The sequence below is a fragment of the Callorhinus ursinus genome, unplaced genomic scaffold, assembly GCF_003265705.2.
Source record: "Callorhinus ursinus isolate GAN/ISIS: 27379988/994484 unplaced genomic scaffold, GSC_fseal_2.0 scaffold54, whole genome shotgun sequence".
Taxonomy (NCBI): Eukaryota; Metazoa; Chordata; class Mammalia; order Carnivora; family Otariidae; genus Callorhinus; species Callorhinus ursinus.
In genome coordinates, this window is record NW_027397116.1 from 959,129 (window position 1) to 974,201 (window position 15,073).

The 15,073-nt window shown below is 44.1% G+C and overlaps 1 protein-coding gene across 2 annotated transcripts in view; it reads left to right on the top strand.

The window, feature by feature from the left end:
- The first annotated feature begins 328 nt into the window (after positions 1-328).
- Positions 329-15,073, top strand: part of DDR2 (discoidin domain receptor tyrosine kinase 2) — a 148,491-nt gene continuing 133,746 nt past the window's right edge. The window contains exon 1 of one of the 2 annotated variants that reach the window (XM_073884049.1): positions 329-461. The gene's annotated coding sequence lies outside the window, so the exon portion shown is untranslated. Of the gene's footprint in view, positions 462-814; positions 982-15,073 lie in introns of those variants that run through there. The other variant, XM_073884048.1, reaches the window with a different exon arrangement.

The following is a 15,073-nucleotide window of genomic DNA, read 5'->3' on the forward strand; positions in this document are numbered from 1 at the left end:
GTATCTTTGAGGTTGCCGAGGAAGGGCTTTTCACTGTCGTCCAACACTCCCCTTTCACATGATTTCTGGCCATGGCCACGGATAGGAGCGGGGGGGCGGGGGGGGAGAGGAAAAAGGAAAAAAAAAAGATTTTTCAAAATAATTTTGAAAGTCCTTGTACACGCTTGTGTTTCCATCTGGCAGCACGAATCCAGGACAGCAATAGACCCTTAGAGGCAACAACCAACTGGGAATTGAGTGGAAAAAAAATAGGAATCCTAGACCCGCAAACTGTCCAGTTTTTTTGGTAGGAGAGGGAGTGGGGGGAGGGATTAAGTCAAATCTTTTTGGGGGAGGGCTCAGCTCTGGGCTTTCAGGGATAAAACACTAAAGATTAACTCCATGTGTGTGACCCAACTGTCCTGGAAATTTCAACTGGAAGAGAATCCAAACCTTAAGTTGTGCTTATAACTTCAGCCCAAGTAAGAAAAATGAGGTTGGAGGGGCACAGGGTGGGGACCAAGTCTTAGGGGGTGGGGGAGGGCTTGGGGATGGATGTGTTGGGGACAAGGCGGAAGAGAGCTATGTCTTTAATTCTGTCCTATGGTTATACATATTTTTTCTTCTATGAATGGGTTTTGCTGTAAATTATAGCTTTGCCCGTGGTCCCTTGGGTCAAAAGAAATAAGTCTCTAAACAGAAAACAGCTCTGATTGGTGACTTTCCTTCTTCCCTCCCCAACCCCCTTCCTAATTGAAACCAAATGTGCAATATATTGGATGCTGGGATCCCTGGCGCTCTCCCAGGAATCCTCAGAATGTGAGGTTTCTCTCAAAGCATCTTGCATCAGCCTGTGGATGTATGCCTACCGCCAGGCTCCTTCACCGGCAAAGTAGAAAAAGAAGCGCTTCACAACAAATTCTTTTTTTGGGGGGGCTGGGGGAACGTAGTGGATTATAACTCTGTTTTCTTCTTTCCAAATCTGTGTACTCCTGGATGAACGTAAGTTATGTGTTTTTGTTTCTCTTTCCTTTTTTTTTTTTGTTTCTTTTCTAAAAACAAAAGCTCTGAATACGCTTCTGATGTCTCAGGAAAAGTTTCAAAAAGGAGGCAGAAGGGGGTTTCAAGCCAGGCGAGGAAGGGAAGGGAATGGGGCACCATAGACTCGAGAAATCTAAGATCTCACATTTTTTTGTCGGGGGTAGGGTGGTCCTGGATTTATATTTACAGAGGGAAGAATAAAGAACACTAAACCAAAGAAGACGGGAGCAAAACAGACGAATCCACAGAGCTGCAAGGTCCAATAAACAGCCTTAGCAGGGTTGAAACTGTTGGCAGGCAGGACAGGCCGATTGCAGAGCTGGTTTCCTTCGGCGTGGACAAAGCGGAGCGGGGGAGCAAGGTTTTTAGGCGTTTAGTAGTGGTGTTTGAGGGTCCCGAGTTTTGGAGAGGACAACTTTTTGTTCTTTCGTTTTCTCAGCGGTGCCGCTGACTTCCTTGTGCGAGGGGCAGCTTGGGACGAGGGGTGCCTTCACCGTGAGGTTTGGGGTGGCTTGGAGGGGGCCTGCGTGGAGGGGGTGCTTTCCACCCCGCCTGGCTGGCCCGGGGTGCCTTTCCCTTTGTTATCCAGCGACTTGGGACAGTTTGCAGTTGGGACCTCTGCGTCCTGGCTGAGGTTCCAGAGTCCCATCCAGGGAGAAAGAGAGTTTTTCCAAGTGGGCTGAAAAACTCTCTGGCCAGCTGGCGGTTTGAGGCGGGAGCTCACACCGTTCAAGCCAGTGGGGGGTCAGCACCATTTTGCCGACTGCTTTCTGCGTCCTCTCTCCCTAGAGGAACACGGAGTTAGAGCCCCGGGAAGAGCCTGAGAGACCCATCTGGCCCCTCATTCTGCAGATGTCGGAAATGGTAGCAAGGAACTGACATGATCAGGGACGCACAGCGCGGTGGTGGGGCTCCAGTATTGGGGCTGGAAATGAAATTGGGGCTTTCTTTGCTGCCAGTCTAGTGCTCCTTCCACTACCTGCCTCTACTTTCTTGTTCGTTTCGTGGCTGAGATAATGGAGGCACTTTAATGAACAAGTCCCCTCAAGGACCTTAGTTACCTGACGGGAGGATGCTAATGGTGGTTCATCAGCTCATGGCATCTATGGTCATACAGTTGACCCTTGAACAACAGGGGTTCAGGGCGCCGACCCCTGGACCATCAAAAATTCACATATAACTTTTGACTCCCCCCAAACTTAACTATGAATAGCCTACTTTTTTTTTTTTTTTTTTTAAAGATTTTATTTATTTATTTGACAGAGAGAGACACAGAGAGAAGAGGGAACACAAGCAGGGGGAGCGGGAGAGGGAGAAGCAAGCTTCCTGCGGGACAGAGAGCCAGATGTGGGGCTCAATCCCAGGACCCTGGGATCATGACCTGAGCCGAAGGCAGGCACTTAACGACTGAGCCACCCAGGCGGCCCTGAATAGCCTACTGTTGACCAGAAGCCTTGCCGATAACAAATAGTTGGTGAACACGTAGATTGTATGCTACATGCATGCATATGTGTGTACATTATATGCTGTATTTATATAGTAGTGGAAGCTAGAGAAAAGAAAATATTATCAAGAAAATCATAAGGAAGAGAAAAAAACATTAGCAGTACTGTACTGTATTTATTGAAAAAAATCTGGATTAACAGACCCATGCAGTTCAAACCCGTGTTTGTCGAGGGTGAACTCTATTTGGTTGTGTGTGTGTAGAAAATAAAGAAGCTAACATCTGAGTACTTACTATCACCAGGCTTCACATTCAGAACTTTCTTTATATGTTTGATGGATTTTTACAGTTCTGTAAGACAATTCCTCTTTTATAAGTAAGGATATTAAGGCTTAGCAAAGTGGAGAGAGTTGCTCAAGGTAATGCAGCTAATCAGCTTGAAATCCATGTATGCCTGACTCTAAGACCTGTGCCCCCCTTTTTTTTAAAAAATCATTTGCATTTTACTTTTTTAAATTGAGACATAGGACATAATGACTGGATATTTGTACACATTGCAAAGTGATCAGCTCACTAAGTTCAGTCACCCTCTGTAGCCTCACATCGTTACACAAGACCTTGCGAGGAGAGCTAAAATCTGGGCTTCACGTCTCGTGGCGATAGTGGCCCCCTCACTCCTCCACACACACATTTGGTTACTTCCCCAGTCGAATTCCACATTTCCCTCCATGACCAGGAGGTGAAGGTGTCAGGCGAGGGGGGCAGCGTGGATTGTCTCATGGAGATTGCGTCTCTGCACATGGCTGAGTATTTATCTGGGTGCCAGAAGGGGGCTGCAGGTGGGCATCTCTGTGCGCTTGGAAAATACTTAACTCTGTTATGCAAGGAGCCTAGGATTTAGAGTCAGAAGAACTAAGTTCAGGTTCTGGCTCTATTTTTTACTCCTGGCAGGGTTGCTTTCCTTTCCTGCACCTTGGCCTCTGTATTTATTACGTGGGAATAAGGGCAATATTTTTCAGTATTATTGTTTGAAGAGATATTGGACACGAATGTGTTCTGGAGCCTGGGAAGGGCTTAATCATACCCGTTCTGATAATGATGATCATTCTAAATCCTGGAACGCAATGTGGGACGGCCTCTGCCATGCTGGTTGTGGCAGCCAGGGCTGGTGTTGGCGGGAGGGCGGCTGTATTTGGCTGTGTATACAACTCTGAAATGGGAGGCCCCAGGCCCGCGTCCATCTCCTTTGGGTGGAGGCCATCCGTCTTCCTGGGGAATATTTCCAGGGTTTCTCTCTGAAACTCCCCTCTGGTGGCCTGGTTTGGCCATCACTCTTCACCCAAGGAAAGCGGCGGGGGTGCAGGAGGACACCATGTTGTTCGGGCATCCCCTGCTTCGGTCCGCACCCCGTCTAACCAAAAGGGGAGTGTAGTCAGGAGCCATCCCTTGGTTTCTCCTCAAAGGAGATCGGCTTTTGAGGAGTTTTGTGTCTAGCTGAGGGTAGATCCTTGACCCAAGACTTTCTTGTCCCGGGCAGGTGCATCTCACCCGGTCTTTCACCTCATGTTCCCCCTTCTGTGCCTGTAGTCAGAAGGAATGCAGCCGCTCCTGGGGGTGGGGCAGGCGGGCCAGCGAGCAGTGGGGAGGGCCCTGCCCCTGCTTCGGGTCCAGATCTGCTTGCTTTATAAACGCCAAAGGTAAGGAAAGTGGGGGAAGGCATTTTCAGAATCTTTTACTAAGAATCCTCAAATTGAAACTTCCAACAGCATCTATATCTGTGAGATAATAGAATATGCATATTGGTCTCTACCCCCGGCTCTTGGCACAGGGCTCCCAAAGTCCTCCTCGTTTTCTAAGAGCATGATAAGAGCACTGGGGGCATTTTGGTTCCAGGCTTTGGTCTCTGACTCTGGTTCCTGACACAGAGCTCCTAAACCCCTCAGAATTTCCTGGGTGCTAGGAATGTCCTTTGTTCTAGTGAGGTGACTCTGGGGGCGCTCCTGGATAGGGTCTGGTCGCCAGAAAGACTGAACCCTGATTAGAAGCCTGGAATTTTCAGCTCCACCTGCTGTCCTCTGGGAAGAGGCGAGAGGCTGGAGGGTGAGTTAATGATCCATCATGCCTATGTGATGAAGCTTCCATGAGAACCCCCAAAGTATGCGGTTTGGGGAGCTTCTGGGTCGGTGAACACGTCTATATACTGGGAGGGTGGCACGCCCCGACCCCACAGGGACAGAGGCTCCCATTCTCGGGACCCTCCCAGACCTCACCTATGTATCTCTTCTTCTGGCTCTTCATCTGTCTCTCTCATCATACCCTTCTTTATATAATAAACTGGTAAATGTAAGTCAGGGTTTCCCTGAGTTCTGTGAGCCGCTCTAGCAAATGATCAAATCCAAGGAGGGGGTGGTGGGAACCTCTGATTTGTAGCCAATTCAGACAGAAGTTGTAGACCTACTGTTTGCATTTGATGTCTGCACCAGAGGGGGAGAGTCTTGTGGGACTGAGCCCTTCACCTGAGGGGTCTGCACCAACTCCAGGCAGTTTGTGTCAGAGTTTCCGGATGCAGAAAACCCACACAGCTGGTGTCGGAAGTATTGTGAGTGCATGAGTGGAGGAAACTGAGTTTTTCCTAGATGGTGTCTGAGCACAGAGTGGGAGCATCATCCAAAGGAGCCCCATCAGCCCCCTGCTATCCTCCAGCCTCTCTGTGAACTGTCTTTCTCTCTTCTTCTACCCTGGACTTTAAGTCAGATGAATTATCCATCACACATAAAGAATATAGTTCAGACTTTTCCACATGATTGCATTTCTAATAGACATGCTAAAAAACAAAAGTGGTTGCCGCCCCCCCCCCCTTTGGTTAACATCACACCATTCTAAATTAGTATTCATTCTCAGACATGTTCCTCTAGCTCCTTTATGAGATCCACTTTCAGGAATTTTACATCACCCACACCTCAGACACGCAACCCAAACACATGTCTCACGGGCATCCAGAAGGCTCACCCCCATTTAAAAACGGACCTCCACAGCCATGCTGAAGTCTCGTGCCAGCTCACCTAAATGGTGACCATCCGAGCGCAGACACACTGGGTTCTTTATGCCCCTTGCCCTGTTGGAGGCCATGCACCATATGAATCGCCTCTCTCCCAGCGATGATGACTCAGTCCAGAAATGTGCCCAACATCCCCAGGCATCCAAGAACGTCTCTGAATTCAGCAACCATCCACAGCAAGGGCTGCTACCCAGTAAATTAGAAACCTCGGTGGAACTTAAAGATCTCCAGACCCATTACGTCAGAGTATCTCCATTTGGGGGTTGGGAACCAGTACTTTGAAGTGTTCCCAAAGTGGTTCTACTGTGAACCTCTCCTGGTAAATATCCACGTCTGTCACCTCAGCCACTCCTTGGCATGGATGAAGGGCAGGCTGCGGGGAGAAACCAGCCCGGACTACATCCCCCTTGGCCATCATCCTATAAAGAATTTAACTCTTAGTGCCTCCCTTCTCTCGTTGGCCTACCTCCCTCCGCTAGTTGCCTTCTGTGAGCTTCCTGCAGACCTCCTCATGATGTATACAACCTTGCTTTTCCGCTTAAGTGGAAGCTTGTCAAGGACTCACACTCTTTTCAGTGTGAAGTCAGACAGACCTGACTTCCAATCCCAGTCTGAGCTCACCCACTCTGGGGCCCTGGGTGACCTGCTCAAACCCCTTACGCCTCAGTCTCCCAGTCTGTGAAATCAGGACTATAATTCCCATTTAATGGGCATTACAGATGCCACTTGCGAGCACTCGGCATGATGCTGTGCCTGTAACTAGATGCGGTCCACGTGGATAATTTATATTCAGTTCAGCGCTGCTGCTTGGCTCTCCTTGTTTTCCCGTGGCCCATTCCTCGGTGAAGAACATTCACCTGCCCAAGTCCACTTCTGCCAGCAACACCACCCAAAGTGCTCTCTCAGCGCAAAAGACGTGGGTTCAAGTTCTGGCTTGGCCACCACTTATTAGCCATATGACCTGGGACAAGATACCCAATCTCCTTGGATCTTTTTTTCATATCACAGATTTGTTAGGAGAAACAGGTGCCGTTAGCTATTCAGGGAGGCCAGCGCAAAACCTCACACCCGGCACACGCTCCGAAAAAGTGAATGCTCAGTAAATGGTGCCTCTCCTGTTCTGAGATGATCATCAGTTCCTCATGGGCTACAGGCCCACGGTGCGTGACCCTTGGGGACCGATATCTTGGATTGATTCCTTTCATTTGAACACCTTGGTTAGGTCACGGATGTGATTCGTTCGAAATTGGCCCTTTTGGATTTGAAATGACAGCCGTCATGTCATCCCTCACCCCCAACCCTCCTTCCCCCACCGCACCTTTACCTTTACCCAACCTTCCCCCTAATACTGGAGACACACCTGTGCCCAATACCATCTTGTCACTGGGAACTGATCACAAGAGTGGATTACTTGGCCTGGGGTCCACATGACACCAGAAGAAAAAGAGAGTTGGCAGTTTTGGCAGGTAGGGAAGAAGGGATACTAGATGTAATCCGATGGGCAAGTTAATCCCGTTACAATGAAAAGGTCTAGAAGCCATTACCATGCGAAGAGAATCCTATTACAATGAGAAGTATGAGTCACAGTGACGAAAGCTGTTGTAACTGAACGCAAAATGCATTCGAGAAAGGGAGAGATGAGCTAACAAAAGAGAAATTCACATTTTGTGCTTCTGTAGGAGTTCTCCAATAACGGACTGGTCCCACTAAGGGTTCCAAGCTGGAGGGACCATGGGGGGCAAACTGGCCTTGACTTGTTCGTGTTCACCTGTTTCCGCTCCCCTTCTCCTCACACCCAAGTCTCTACCTCCCTTCCCCATCCAGCTACACTTCTCAGAAATTTCATACCTGTTTCTCTCTGGTTGTTCTGGGGTCCCTCGGCAATTCTATTTTATTTTATTTGGTTTTATTCTATTCTGTGAGCATTTATTCATTGCCTATTAGTGTAAGACACTCTGTTTAACATTTTTAAATAGCCATAGCTTAATAAGGGAACTAAGATGTCCAGATGCCTGTCCAGGGACATTCACCAGAATACCCATCACCTAATGGCTAAAGTGATGGTCTCTTTCAACTTTCTCTGTCTCTTTTCATTCAATGTGCATGCCTTTGGATTTGTTATGATTGAGCCTGTGTTATTCAGACATGGCTTGGTTGAAAATAATTCTCTTCTTATTTTGATTTCCTTTCTTATTTTTGCTTTCTAACCTTTCTGTTTTGTGTGGAACTGTTTGATGTTTCCAAGTTTCTGTAATTCTCCGAGCAATGGAGAATCCCAACATTTGGCTGGGTATATACTTTTTTTTTTTAATTTTAAAGATTTTTATTTATTTATTTGACAGAGAGAAAGACAGCGAGAGAGGGAACACAAGCAGGGGGAGTGGGAGAGGGAGAAGCAGGCTTCCCGCGGAGCAGGGAGCCCGATGCGGGGCTCGAACCCAGGACCCCGGGATCATGACCTGAGCTGAAGGCAGACGCTTAACGACTGAGCCACCCAGGCGCCCCTGGCAGGGTATATACATTTTAGCTGGAATCTCACCTTGGCCTCCCAGCACTGAGAAAGTTCAGGTCCTACCCAGCCCAAGTGTCCCTGAGTCTTGGAGGAGCAATGAAAAGGCAAAGAAGTTCTAAAATGGGCTTAGACTCACTCCGAAGCCCCTGGGTTCAGCTGGGCTTCTCCTGGACACACTGGGCAGGGTCTGCAGTGGATCACTCATTCACCAGGCTTGTGGATTGTATTTTGTGCATAGACAGACACCAAAGAAATGTCGGCAGAGTCCCTTGGAGCTATCGCTCAGAGGTTAATGCTACGGGCACTGTGGTGTGTGGGTCGAAGGGGAGGGCATGTGAAGAATAGAGCCTCGCGTGCAAAATGTAGTGAGGGAGAAGAATATGTCGTAAGGTTTTGGTCCCAGCACCATCATTTTCTGGATTTTCTAGAAGTCTTTTAACCTCACTGGGCCTCAGTGTCCTCATCTGTCTCCCTCATGAGTTTTTAATCCCCTCCTTTTTAGGTTTAGATAAGATAATGTATAAGAAGCTTTGTATACTGGAAAATGCCATGCCTATGAAGATGGTAGGTGGCATGCCCTTCGGGACGCATTTCATAGGCAGCTAATCCAGCAAAATTTACTGGACGCAAGATTGTCTTGAGGGTCTTCATGGCTTAGGCAACCGAAAGTAAATTGAGATGGGAGATGGATTAAAAAGAAGGACAAAGAGTATGTGAAAGAGAGATAATGTCTACAATTTGAAAGTCTAGGAGTAGTAAAGGGGAGTTGCTGTTTTTCTAAATAAATGTATGAGTATATATAGCTTTGATTAAAAAATGTTCCAAATACAAAATAATTCCTTTGCCATATATGCATATGTGTGTAAATTGAAAGTTTATTGTTTGTATCTTGATTATAAATTTTTATGTATTCATAAAAAAAGATGGACAAATAATCTAGTTTTTTTTATTTCTTCTTTTAAAATTTTGAACATTGTATGAATTCAGAAGAATCAAACAATTAAAATCTTGGCGAGCTCTCTTATCGAAGAGAAGCAGTTTCTCACTGATAGAATGTTTTTACTCCAATGGAGCTGATTTAAAAAAAAAATCAGATTTTTTTATCCATTATGAATTTTATAGCATTCTGGGAAGCTCTGTCATCACTCTGTTTTGCTCAATTCATTTATTTATTTCTTAGCAAATAGTTATTATGTGCTTACTCTCTGCTAGGAGCTATTCTAGGTTTTAGTGGTCAAGAAGACCAATAAGATTTTAGATGTTTATGATCGTTCATTACCTTAGACAATCACTCCTTTACATTCTGCAGAGCAATAGTACGAATTCGGGCAAAATTCAGTTTGGAAAATTGGTATCCAGGATTAGGTTAATAAGATTTTGCTGTTTAAATTTTCACTGTAATTCAAAAATAGTTCTTGTCTAGTGAGTATCAGCAGAGCCAGATGTTATACAAAAAATAAGATACAAAGTTTAATATTTTATTCTTCATCATTTCTTTTTTTTAAATGAGTAGACTTTATATTTTAGAGCAGTTTTAGCTTTACAGAAAAATTGAGAAGAAAGCACAGAGTTCTTGCACACTCCCTTTCCCTTTGCACACAGCTTCCCTGTTAACATCTTGTATTAGTATTACATTTCATTTTTCAATCAATTACTCAATATGTATTTATTAAATATCCACTTTATGTTCTACACTAGTTATGATGGAGGTAGAAAAGAGTAAATCATATTTACGCCCCTCAAATGGTTTATAATGTAGTATGTCTACAGGTTGGAGTCCCTCATTCATTAAAATTTTTTTGTTGTGCACTTAGTGCCTGCCTGATTCAGACTAAGGTTTAGTACAATGCCTGGACATAGTGGACATTCAATAATTATCTGTTGAATATATGAAAAATGAGAATGAAGGATCTAGAAGTAGAAGACATCATCTCTGTCGTTAGGAGCCTGGGGAACAACTGACACCTATGACAGGGGCTAGAGAAAATTTCAGAAATAGATAAAAGAGTATTGGATCTCAGTAAAGGTGACACTGATGTAGGCAAATAAGGCATAAAGAAATCGGCAACAGTCCCAGCTTCTTTACTGGGATTATCTTCCTTACCAGAGGCATACAAAGCTTAAGAGGAGGGGTGAAGGTTACAAGGCTGCTGGACTTGTCCTTGAGGACATACCCTCTTGAGATTCTGGGGAACAAGCTGATCTGAAGAAGAGAGCAGTGGCAGTTAAATACACTCCAGAGCAGATAATTGTTCGTAAGACAGACATAGTTCTACTTTTAGGATGTTTACATTGTGTAGAGTTTGTTAGGGAGAGAATGTTAAAATAACATCACAGAAAATTTAAAATCGAAATCCTAGTCCTAGTAAATCCCAGCAAGTTATTTTTTGGATATTGACAAACTGATTCTAAAGTTTATTTGGAGAGGCCGGAGACCCACAACAGCCAACTCAATATTGAAGGAGAAGAACGAAGACAACCGACAGCTGATTTTGAGGCTTACTCTGAAGTCGCAGACGATATGGTATAATCAAAGCCCTGTGGTGTGGGTGAAAGAATCGACAAATAGACCAATGGAACAGGATAGAGAGCCCAGATAAATACAGTCAACAGAGCTTTGACAAAGGAACAAAGGCAATGCAATGGAGAAAAGACAGTCTTCAGTAAATGGTGCTGGAACAACTGGATGCCTATGTGCAGAAAGAAAGTGAATAAATTGAGACATAGATCTTTCAGAAGAATCATGGACCTAAATGTAAGATACAAAACTAAAAAAACTCTAGAAGATAATATAGAAGAAAGTCTAGGTGACCTTGGGTATGGCAATGACGTTTTAGACACAACACTAGAGATGTGATTCTTTCTTTTTTTTTTTTTAATTTTAATTCCAGTTAGTTAACATATGGTATCATACTAGTTTCAGGGGTGCAATATAGTGATTCATCACCCCGTGCTCATCACGACAAGTGCGCTCCTTTATCCCCATCACCTATGAAAGATGCGATTCTTGAAAGAATTGATAAGCTGGACCTCATTAAAATAAGAAACTTCTGCTCTGTGAAAGACAGTGTCAAGACAAAGAGAATACAAAACACAGACTGGCAGCAAATATGCCAAAAACACATCCGATAGGGGATGGTTATCCAAAATATGCAAGGAATGCTTAAAATTCGGTGATAAGAAAAGGAATAATCTGATTAAGAAATTGGCAAAAGACGTGAACAGACATCTCACTAAAGAAGAACACATATAACAAGTAAGCATATGAAAAGATGTTCAATATGATATGTCATTAGAAAATTTCAAATTAAAACAACGAGTTACCACTACATACCCCTTAGAATGGCCAAAATCCGAACACTGACAACACCAAGTGCTGGTGTGGATGGAACCACAAGATCTCTCAGTCATTGCTGGTGGGAATGCAAAATGGTATGGCTACTTTGGAAGACAGTTTGGCAGTTTTTTTTTTTTAAATAACACTAAACATACTCTTACCATCTGATTAAAAAGTCATGCTCCTTGGTATTTCCCCAAATGAATTGAAAGCGTATGTCCACACAGAAACCTGCCTCAGATATTCGTGATGTTTCTAGCAGCTTTATCTGTAATTGCCAAATGGATAAACTGAATGGGTAAACTGTGGTCCATTCAGACAATGGAATATTATTCTGCAGTGGAAAGAAATTAGCCATCAAGCCATGAAAAAAACAAGGAAGAACATTCAATGCATATGACTAAGTGAAAGAAGCCAATCTGAAAAGGCCAATCTGCATTCTGTGTAATTCCCACTCTGCGACATTCTGGAAAAGGCAAAACTATGGACAGTAACAAGATGAGTGGTTGCTGGGCATTAGTGGGGAGAGAGAGATGAATATGCAGAGCACAGAGGATTTTTAGGGCAGTGAAACTGTTCCATATGATACTAAATGGTAAATACATGTCATTATAACACTGGCAAAACCCATAGAATGTACAACACCAAGAGTGAACCCTACTGTCAACTATGAACTTTGGGTGATAATGATGTGTCAGTGTAAGCTCACTGAGTGTTAGGAATGTACCACTGTTGGGGCTCCTGGGTGGCTTGGTTGGTTGGGCATCCAACTCTTGATCTCAGCTCAGATCTTGATCTCAGGGTTGTGAGTTCAAGCCGCACAGTGTACCACGGTGGTGCAGGATACTGATGTGGGGAGGCTGTGTGTATGTGTTGGGGGGGTGGGGGTAAGGGGTATATGAGAACACCCTAGTTTCTGCTGAGCTTTGCTGTGAACTGAAAACTGCTCTGAAGGATGAAGTCCCAAATCCCAAATTTCTAGCATTTTGATTTCATCTTGGCTACCTTTTTATTTGAAGGCAGACCTTGTATTATAGTTATAATGATGAGCATTTATTTTTTTTTAAGATTTTATTTATTTATTTGACAGAGAGAGAGAGAGAGCACACAAGCAGGGGGAGTGGCGGGCAGAGGGAGAGGGAGAAGCAGGCTCCCCGCTGAGCACAGAGGCCAACGCAGGGCTCAGTCCCAGGACCCTGAGATCATGACCTGAGCCAAAGGCAGACACTTAATCGACTGAGCCACCCAGGCGCCCCATGATAAGCATTTCTATTTAAAAACTATTTTTCTTTTTCAGATAACTATTGCTATTGTACCCTAACTTTAGTCATATCTTATTTATTAAAGGTAACAGAGGCAAAACCCTTGCTATCAATGGTTAAAACGATTGATAAAGACTAATTTAACAGGTTGATAGCAGATATTTGGGAAATCTATTTGTCACAGCATTCAAATTATAATAACTATCACCTGGAAGGATAATAATTTGTTTAACTAATGTAACATGCAAATATTCTCACTTAAAATCATGGTGAGGTAGAAAGGGTGGGATAGGCCAGGTTAAAAGAGTAAGCTTTTTTTTTTTTTTAAAGATTTTATTTATTTATTTGATAGAGAGAGATACAGCGAGAGAGGGAACACAAGCAGGGGGAGTGGGAGAGGGAGAAGCAGGCTTCCCGCCGAGCAGCGAGCCTGATGCGGGGCGCGATCCTACGACCCTGGGATCATGACCTGAACCGAAGGCAGACGCTTAACGACTGAGCCACCCAGGCGCTCCAGCTTTTTTTTTTTTAAAGATTTTATTTATTTATTTGAGAGAGAGCGAGCGAGAGAGAGAGAGCACACGAGCGGGGGGAGGGAAGGGGCAGAGGGAAAAGCAGACTCTCCGATGAGCCGGGAGCCCGATGTGGGTCTTGATCCTAGGACCCCGGGATCATGACCTGAGCCGAAGGCAGATGTTTAACCGACTGAGCCACCCAGGTGCCCCAAGAGCAAGCCTTTTTTTTTTCTTTTTAAAGTCTTTATTTTAAATTCCAGTTAACATACTGTGTAATATTAGTTTCAAGTGTACAATAGAGTGATTCAACTCTTCCATATATCACCTGGTGCTCATCAGAGCCCAGGCTCTCCTTAATCCCCATCACCTGTTTCACCCAACCCTCCCAACCCCTGACCCCTCTGGTGACCAGCAGTGTGTTCTCTAGAGTTAAGAGTCTATTTCTTGGTTTGTCTTTCTCTCTCCTTCTCTTTTTCCCCCCTTTGCTTATTTGTTTTGTTTCTTAAATTCCACATATGAGTGAAATCATATGTATTTGTCTTTCTCTGACTGACTTATTTCACTTAGCATTATACTTTCTAGCTCCATCCATGTCATTGTAGATGGCAAGGTTTCATTCTTTTTCATAGCTAAGAAATATTCCATTGTATCCATATACCACCTCTTCTTTATTCACTCACCAATCGATGGACATTTGGGCTGTTTCAATAGTTTGGCTATTGTAGATAGTGCTGCTATAAACATCGGGGTGCATGTATCCCTTTGAATTAGTGTTTTTGTATTCTTTGGGTAAATACCTAGTAGTGTAATTGCTGGGATGTAGGGTAGTTCTATTTTTAACTTTTTGGGGAATTTCCATATTATTTTCCAGAGTGATTGCATCAGTTAGCATTCACACCAACAGTGCACAAGGGTTTCCTTTTCCCCACCCTTGCCAGCACTTGTTTCTTGTGTTGTTGATTTTAGCCATTCTGACAGGCATGAGGTGATACCTCACTGTGGTTTTGATTTGTATTTCCCTGATGATGGGTGATGTTGAGCATCTTTTCCTGTGTCTGTTGGCCATCTGCATGTCTTCTTTGGAAAAAGGTCTATTCATGTCTTCTGCCCATTTTTAAATTGGATTATTCATTTTTTGGGTGTTGAATTTTTAATTTTAACTGCCACCTATTAGCAGTTGGACTTTGTGCAAGTATATCTTGAACCTATCTGCATTTCAGTTTTCTCCTCTATAAAGAGCAATATGAAGTTTCCCTATCTTCTAGTTCAGTTATGTTAATCACTATCCATACCAGCACCCACTCCCCCATTTTTCACTTTTATAGCTGAGTCTTCAATCACTACAGTCTCCCTGCAGTTCTCACCCAATCCCATGTACTCTGAATATCCTCCTCTGTCCTCTCACATTCACTCAGTGCTGCCCTTCTCTAAAGGCCAAGCTTAGTTTCAGATCCTCTGCCCCACTCAGATCTTACTTCTTGGAATCCCTAGTTCTTTTGGTCACAATCACATCGTCTAGCAAGGAACATGTCTTAGGTGATCTCTATAACTCACCTTGTAGCATAATCCGTAAGTATTTGCTGAACTCTCAATATATATTCTATTAAGATCTTATTATTTGCCTATCACAGCGTTATTTGTTGCTGGGAAAATTCTTAGAGGGCTGTAATTGAAGCCTCATGTACCGTAGTCTTTGAGGATGTAAAGGAGCTCAATAGATTTCTGTTACTTGGTTATTCGGTAAGATCAGTATGTCCAGAGAGCCAGGTTATGGAGAAATGGTGTAAGCACTGGGCTTTCTATCAGAAGTACTGGGATAAGCTCCTGCTTCTCATGAGCTGTGAAAATTGAAGAAAGGAACTAATTAATGTCTTCGTGAGTACAAATGAGGAGGAATAAACTCACATGTGAACACTTGGTACCTT